Source organism: Mytilus trossulus, chromosome 2, assembly GCF_036588685.1.
Source record: "Mytilus trossulus isolate FHL-02 chromosome 2, PNRI_Mtr1.1.1.hap1, whole genome shotgun sequence".
Taxonomy (NCBI): domain Eukaryota; kingdom Metazoa; phylum Mollusca; class Bivalvia; order Mytilida; family Mytilidae; genus Mytilus; species Mytilus trossulus.
In genome coordinates, this window is record NC_086374.1 from 96,733,477 (window position 1) to 96,741,949 (window position 8,473).

Genomic DNA, 8,473 nt, shown 5'->3' on the forward strand with positions numbered 1-8,473 from the left:
CGGCTCTAACTCAAAATATGGACAATTTTATGTTTAGGGCGTCTTGAAATCTTTTGACAGTTTCCAAAGTTCTAAATTTTAATCTTTTTCAGCTGGACCAAATCACTACTTTCCTTTAAAATTCTGGACCCAATTTTTTTTACAGTGTAATTTTACAATGTAAAACATGGAGAAATAAATTTGGAAGGGATATTATAAAAAAAACATTGGCAAGTAACTAACTGTCAACACTAAGGACTATAACTATCGTTCTAGTTATATTAGCCTAAGTACTTTTTCATTATCACCTGCACTGTGTGAATATTATGGCCATGAAATCATTGTAAAAGGTATGAAATCTTTTCAAATATCAATCCGATAAAAAGAAAATCAATAAAGGACCGTAAAACGTACATTCAAATTGTAAGGTATATCAACATGACCTTTTATCTAAAATTCTGGTCATATTCTGCTGTTATTTTGAAGTATTGCATATAACTTCATTAGAACTGATCCATAAACGATAAGTAGACTGACAAATCAAGTACTGGGCATCTCAAAGGGGCAGTCCTGTCTGCCTTTATTATTTCACTGTTTCACAAACTCAAATCTGTCTCTTTACAGATGAATAAATTTTTATCCAACGTTTCTATAACCTTAAAAATTGAAAAACAATGCCATATTCCAATTTGACATTATTGAGGAACGGTAGGACCTTTAAAACGGGACAAAGGAATTTCGTGTCTTTATTTCAGGGTTTCGGAATCGGACACCCTAATCCATAACCCCTAAATCTATAGATTATGGAACTAAAATACCACCGATGCTGCTACCAAATAGCTGATGGAGAAGGAATTAAAAGAAGACTTCGATCATTGTATTGATGATAGTGTGCTACCAAGAAACTGCCTGCCTTGGAAGTACTGAAAACTTGGAAAAGAGCATGCATGATTGTCCGGTCTTGTCATGCTCCATGTTCATCGCAATATGGATATCAGCAGACCAAATATTCTGAAACAATTTGACTGAACCCGCCATAAAAAAAATTGGCAAACTTTACTGAAACGATGTTTGTTCTATGTTCTGGCGACAGACTCAAATTGAGATTTGGATGATTATCTTACATATAAATTTAGATGAAGTTGTTAAAAATTTGGTGTAAGTAAAAGTCTTTAAATATGAAAAATTTATATAAAAAGTGTCCGAATTCAAAACATTATAACTCTCTGGAAATGCCTAGAATGCAGGATTTTGCACCATACATTTCAGAAATTTTTTTTCCAAAAAATTAAAAAAAAAAAATTCGCCTTGCTTCGCTTGGTTCAATTATCTTGCCTCACTAAAATAATATGCCTAATTACGGTCTTGTAATAAAGCAGCAATTTCAGTATTCTATCTAAAAGCGTGGTTGCTTGGCAACAAGAATGGTGTATTTTCGGAAGAAGAGAACCAAAGTAATTATTTTATTTATGTCCACAATATACTCTACACCCACAACACGTCGGTATCTTAATGGACACTTTCTTGTACTGCCAATGAGATCCTTGCCAACAAAGGGCATATATGGAAACCTTCTTGTACTGAGTATACACACACCATGAATGTCCAAATATGGGTGTCACATGGCTGCATCGATGATTACTAAAAATGAAAAATAAAGGCAATATTCAATGATTTACTCCCACAGGTCTTCGAAAATTAAAATAACTGTGACTATGGTGAACAGTAAGATTTATGATTAATTATCTTTCCTCCGTATATAAAAAGATTTTACAATTTACATTATACAAACAGCATCAAAAACATTACACAAACATATTTACATACCGCATAGTCTAAAGTCAGTGCCGTAGCTAGGCTAGTATTTTCTGACATTAAAAACTAATCAATAGCAAGTTGAGCATACCTCAGAGACCATCTTACACGTATTTAATCTTTCATGTTTAGTTTATACATTGTTTGATTTGGAATCTAATGGTCATTGGTGTTAGAGAAATAAAGATAAAAAAAATATCCAAACTAGTTGCTTTAAAATATGTCACGTAAAAATGAACCGTGGCCGTGGGTCAAAGAAGTAACTCGAACAAAACCCTTTTCGTACAAATGTCGTTAATTTATATGAATTGATTGATTTGCACAATTGTTTAGGTGCATTATGAAAATTCGTAAAGGGTTCTCGCCTGGGATTGCCGCTTTCTGCGAATTTTTTTTGGGGAAAAAGATGAATTTATGGTGCCATCTCATACTTTCGATTAGACCTGCTGAGTTATTTATTTTCAATACATTGTAAGTCAGGTAATTTATTTTCAAACAACCACAGAACAGACCATTTATTTTTGTGATTATCAAGGGCTGAGTTATTTTTTTTAATTTATTTTCAAAATCCTCCTATATTTATTCAATGAGTATAGAAGAGCAGGAAGTGCCGAATGATGGCATACAACACATTTTCAAATGGTATTTCGAAATTACGTGGGATTTCGGTTATCACATACATAAATGAATTTCGTAGATATTGCCTTTAAATGTATATGAAAGATGATATAATACTTTTAAAAAAAATTGTATGTAATGGATTTTGTTTCTACATTTCAAAGTGTATATTCACATGTCCATAAATCTTCTAAAATGGACCCTCTTTGAGCATTTCTGATTTGTTGGCATATTCTTAAATACAACCTGGCATTGTTACAACATCAAGTTACGGATATACATGATGGTTTATATCTTTGGTTTAATGACTATTGGCAGTGCATATTTACCAGTAACACAGCAGCTTGTCTCCAGTATATTATGATATCATAAGTTAACAAGATAAACTTACTTAACACATCTTGTCCATGGACAATGACGATGTCTAAATGGCCAGTCTACCCAACAACCGCCATACCATGAGCCTATTGTAAAAATTTCTGTTTTTGCTGGACATAAATCTAAATAATTTGGCTGCCATATAGGAATGATGTCTGCCTTGCTGAAAAAAAATATACATGTTCATAAGAAGAAATATCATTAAAAACTTTAAATGTTTTACCTTGTTAAAATTCTGGTCAGATTCTTCATTTTTTGTCAGAATAACTTCCTGAACATGTATGAAATAGTTGCCACTGGATGTGAAGCAACCACCTATCATCATCTTAAAAAGGACCATTCCTGTCGGTTATTCAAAGCGTACTCCGAAAATAAATATGTGTCTTTGTTGATTATCTATATGCAGTTTCATGTTTATCAAGTTCTGTAAATAGTTTTTAATAAAGATAACAGAGTGGAAAAAATTACAAATCATAATTAGTCAGATCAATATTCAAAGTTTTGTATATCTCCATTTGAAATGAGTCTAAATTGAAAACTACGTTCAAACCTATGATTGCATTGGATAAAAACCGCAATTTTTATACTTGTGGATGTAAAACACATTTCGTTGTAGAAGGGTCTAAATACAGCACAAACAACAGTTTCCAAAAAAAAACAAAAAAGTGAAAAAGTATATTTGAACAAAACGTATTTGACTAACAGGTCGAACAACTGATGTTCTTTAACCCTGCTGACTGCCATTATTGCGATTGCGATTGCAAAATAAAATTGATCTCAAAATAAAATTGATCACAAGATGTAACAAAATGGATCTTTATACAAATTAAAAACTAAACAGAAAACAATTAACTTGTGGCCACGATGTTATGCCACAAACATAAGGTGTCAATATTTTTTTTTGTACACCAGAGCCGGATTTCGACAATAAATGTCTCTTCAGTGATGTAAGGGACGAAACGGTATTTGGAAGGCCAAATAAAATGTACCCTCATTTTAAGATAGACTCTTGAATTTTAAGAGTCAATATAGGATGAACGGCTCATATAAACCGGAGGTAAAATATGATACAAGCTTGAACGAAAAAATATAAACGAGTCTAGATTGAAAACTACGTTCAAACCTATGATTGCATTGGATAAAAACCGCAATTTTTATACTTGTGGATGTAAAACACATTTCGTTGTAGAAGGGTCTAAATACAGCACAAACAACAGTTTCCAAAAAAAAACAAAAAAGTGAAAAAGTATATTTGAACAAAACGTATTTGACTAACAGGTCGAACAACTGATGTTCTTTAACCCTGCTGACTGCCATTATTGCGATTGCGATTGCAAAATAAAATTGATCTCAAAATAAAATTGATCACAAGATGTAACAAAATGGATCTTTATACAAATTAAAAACTAAACAGAAAACAATTAACTTGTGGCCACGATGTTATGCCACAAACATAAGGTGTCAATATTTTTTTTTGTACACCAGAGCCGGATTTCGACAATAAATGTCTCTTCAGTGATGTAAGGGACGAAACGGTATTTGGAAGGCCAAATAAAATGTACCCTCATTTTAAGATAGACTCTTGAATTTTAAGAGTCAATATAGGATGAACGGCTCATATAAACCGGAGGTAAAATATGATACAAGCTTGAACGAAAAAATATAAACGAGTCTAGATTGAAAACTACGTTCAAACCTATGATTGCATTGGATAAAAACCGCAATTTTTATACGTATGCATGTAAAACAAATTTCGTTGTAGAAGGGTCTAAATACAGCACAAACAACATTTAAAAAAAAAAAAAAAAAGTGAAAAAGTATATTTACACAAAACGCATTTGACTAACAGGTCGAACAACTGATGTTCTTTAACCCTGCTGACTGCCATTATTGCGATTGCGATTGCAAAATAAAATTGATCTCAAAATAAAATTGATCACAAGATGTAACAAAATGGATCTTTATACAAATTAAAAACTAAACAGAAAACAATTAACTTGTGGCCACGATGTTATGCCACAAACATAAGGTGTCAATATTTTTTTTTGTACACCAGAGCCGGATTTCGACAATAAATGTCTCTTCAGTGATGTTAGGGACGAAACGGTATTTGGAAGGCCAAATAAAATGTACCCTCATTTTAAGATAGACTCTTGAATTTTAAGAGTCAATATAGGATGAACGGCTCATATAAACCGGAGGTAAAATATGATACAAGCTTGAACGAAAAAATATAAACGAGTCTAGATTGAAAACTACGTTCAAACCTATGATTGCATTGGATAAAAACCGCAATTTTTATACGTATGCATGTAAAACAAATTTCGTTGTAGAAGGGTCTAAATACAGCACAAACAACATTTTAAAAAAAAAAAAAAAGTGAAAAAGTATATTTACACAAAACGCATTTGACTAACAGGTCGAACAACCCTGCTGACTGCCATTGGCAATTGCCAAATAAAATTGATCACAAAATAAAATTGATATATATATATACACACACAAGTCTTAATTGAAAACAACGTTCATGCACACCTGTGATCGCGTTGGATAAAAAACTGCATTTTGTATACGTGTGCAAGTAAAACAAATTTTTGGGTAGAGGGGTCATAGATTAAATTGAACGTTGTGTTCAATTTAGACTTGTTTATATTTTTTTCGTTTTGGGCTTGTATTATTATTTTCATTCTGATTTTAATTTATGATCCGTTCATCTTATTACGACTCTTAAAAATTCAAGAGTCTCTCCTAAATTGAGATAAATTATATGTCCTTTCAAATACCGTTTCGACCCCTAACATCACTGAAGAGACATTAATTCCGAAAATGGTGTACACATTTTTGCATCTCGTGTTTGTGGTATACCATGTTTTCCGCAAGTTTTATATTTTTTGTTTGGGCATGTATCATATTTTCTCTCCGGTTTATATGATCCGTTCATCCTATATTGACTCTTAAATTCAAGAGTCAATCTTAAATTGAGAGTAAATTATATGGCCTTCCAAATACCGTTTCGATCCCTTACATCACTGAAGAGACATATATTGTCGAAATCTAGATCTGGTGTACTAAAGAAATATTGACACCTAATGTTTGTGGCACAACATCGTGGCCACAAGTTAACAATTTTTTTTCTGTGACGTATTATATTAATACTAAGATCCATTTTGATACATCTGCGGATCAATTTATTTGGCAATCGCCAATGACAGTCAGCAAGATTTAAGAAAACCGTTAGTGTAATGCGTTATTAATATATATATATTTTTTCATTTGTTTTACTGTTTTACATGCACACGTAAAACAATTGCTGTTTATTTAATGCAATCATGTTCTCAATTTAGACTTGTTTATATATATATATATACGAGTCTAAATTGAAAACTACGTTTAAACCTATGATTGCGTTGGATAAAAACCGCAATTTTTATACGTGTGCATGTCAAACAAATTTCGTTGTAGAAGGGTCTAAAAACAGCACAAACAACATTTTCCAAAAGACCAAAAAAGTGAAAAAGTATATTTAAACAAAACGCATTTGACTTACAGGTCGAATATATATATACAAAAGACCTACTTTTTATGACAGTCACATTTAAACTTCCTCAAAGTCTCCGTGTAATCTGATGGTCTTTTAGATTTGAATGAACTCCTAGCCACCCTGAAAAGAAACAAAAATAACAATTCATTGGTGTTGCTTTGTGATTTATTTTGTATATTGAATGAACTCCTAGCCACCCTGAAAAGAAACAAAAATAACATTAACGATTCATTGGTGTTGCTTTGTGATTTATTTTGTATATTGAATGAATTCCTAGCCACCCTGAAAAGAAACAAAAATAACGATTCATTGGTGTTGCTTTGTGATTTATTTTGTATTCACATTTTTCTCTGAATAAACTAGGAAATTACCATAATCTGTCGTAAAACATCAACTACATTTTCATCTATTTGTTTCCGATATCTATTTTTATTAAGAATAGGAATTACCCATGTTTGTAATAATTCTCAGAAGCGTGATTTACAGTAAAATATCTTAAAAATCAAGCTACATGTAAGCTTTCTGTCATTTTGTTAGAAATACTTGTTGTGCTTTTATAAATATAAATATACAAGAAACACGATATATATTTTACGACTGTAATGGACTCGTATAGAGTGTTAATTGTGTATAAATCTTTAGTTAAATCCTATTTATCAAGTAAATAAGTGTCACTACAACAAAAGTGTATACTAACTTTAGTGCGTTGTCAGGCTTTCCCCCCTTACTTGGAGTTTCTATATCGTCGGTTCTGTTAGCATTAGAGGATCTTGGACATGATGTTAACTTCTTTTGTGCCTCTGCCAGTGCTAGCACATAGAACAACAGAACTATTGCAAAGACTACCAACTTCTACAGAAAAAAAAGAAACGATATTTCAGCAGTTTAGTTTTAAGTAATGTCAATTTTAATTTTCAGATCATAAACAATAATCGAATATGGAATAAAAGTCTTTTGCTAAATGCAGCAACAACTGACAAATCTTTAGACAAAAAAAAAATAGCAAGTTACAAAATTATTTATCTGAAAAGGGTAAAATTATGTTCTATATATCTATATAATGATGTAAAATAGTTAAGTAATAAAGACTTCTTTTATGTGAAAAAAATACAACACAACGTCGAAATAAGCACAATAGTGGACAAATCAGGCCATGAGAATTGCGGACAGGAATACGTGAACGTGCTGTTCCTAGACAATTTCACGTCCGAAACTCCGCTGTTCTAACAACAACTTGCAGACTAATTTGTCACTTACATGATTTGTGGATCACTAACCATGGCCAGATCTATGTGACTTCAATAAAATTGAGAGACATATTTACGGCTGCAACGTCAAGTGTCTATTTATCAAGCCGTCGAGTACCTTGGCAGACAGATCTACGCAATGCCAAAGACAAAGACTACAGAACACATTTTAAGAGTGTAAACGGTATAAATTCTAAAACACGCTGTAAAGGATGGGAAATAGATTGAACGAGAAGGTAAAAAACAGAACTTAAATGATCTTAAATCATGCGCAAAAGAACTGGTTGACTTTTATGTCAAGCATTTAGACTTTGACAGAGACATCATAAGTCCATTGATAAAATGGAAACCAGAGTTTCAGTGCATATCACGTGATTTAAACCTTAAACTTGGCGTAATCAGTTAAACTTTTTGAACTGGATTTTTTTTATACAATAAAGTAATGAAAATGTTTTTACATTTATTTTACAAGAAATGCATGTATGAAAATAGAATTAAATTGAATAATCTAAGTTCCCGTTTTTAAAGTACATCAGTTTTATTCAACGAGTCAAAGTGACAAACAAAATTGAGAATGGAAATGGGGAATGTGTCAAAGGTACATCAACCCAACTGGAGAGCAGAAAACAGACGAAGGTCACCAATGGGTCTTCAACCCAGGGAGAAAACCCGCATCCTCATCCCATCCAATTTACAATTTCAAAGGAACCCAGAATAGGTCAAAGTTCAATCTTCAACACGGAGCCATGACTCTCATCGAACAGCAAGCAATTTTAAAATATAGTGAAACAACACCCAAAAACACATTAATTAAGTTCAGGCGATGATTTATTCCTACTAGTGATTCTGAACAATTTTATCTATATATGCTGGTCTACGACGCCAAACTTATTTT

At 32.2% G+C, this 8,473-nt stretch overlaps 1 long non-coding RNA gene across 1 annotated transcript; it reads right to left on the minus strand.

Moving 5' to 3' along the window:
- Positions 1–1,458: 1,458 nt before the first annotated feature.
- Positions 1,459–6,466, minus strand: LOC134705564 (uncharacterized). The gene is made up of 3 exons (XR_010105592.1): positions 6,368–6,466; positions 2,804–2,953; positions 1,459–1,620 (listed from the first exon to the last, which is right to left on the minus strand). It is a non-coding gene; the product is annotated as an uncharacterized LOC134705564 (long non-coding RNA).
- Positions 6,467–8,473: the final 2,007 nt, after the last annotated feature.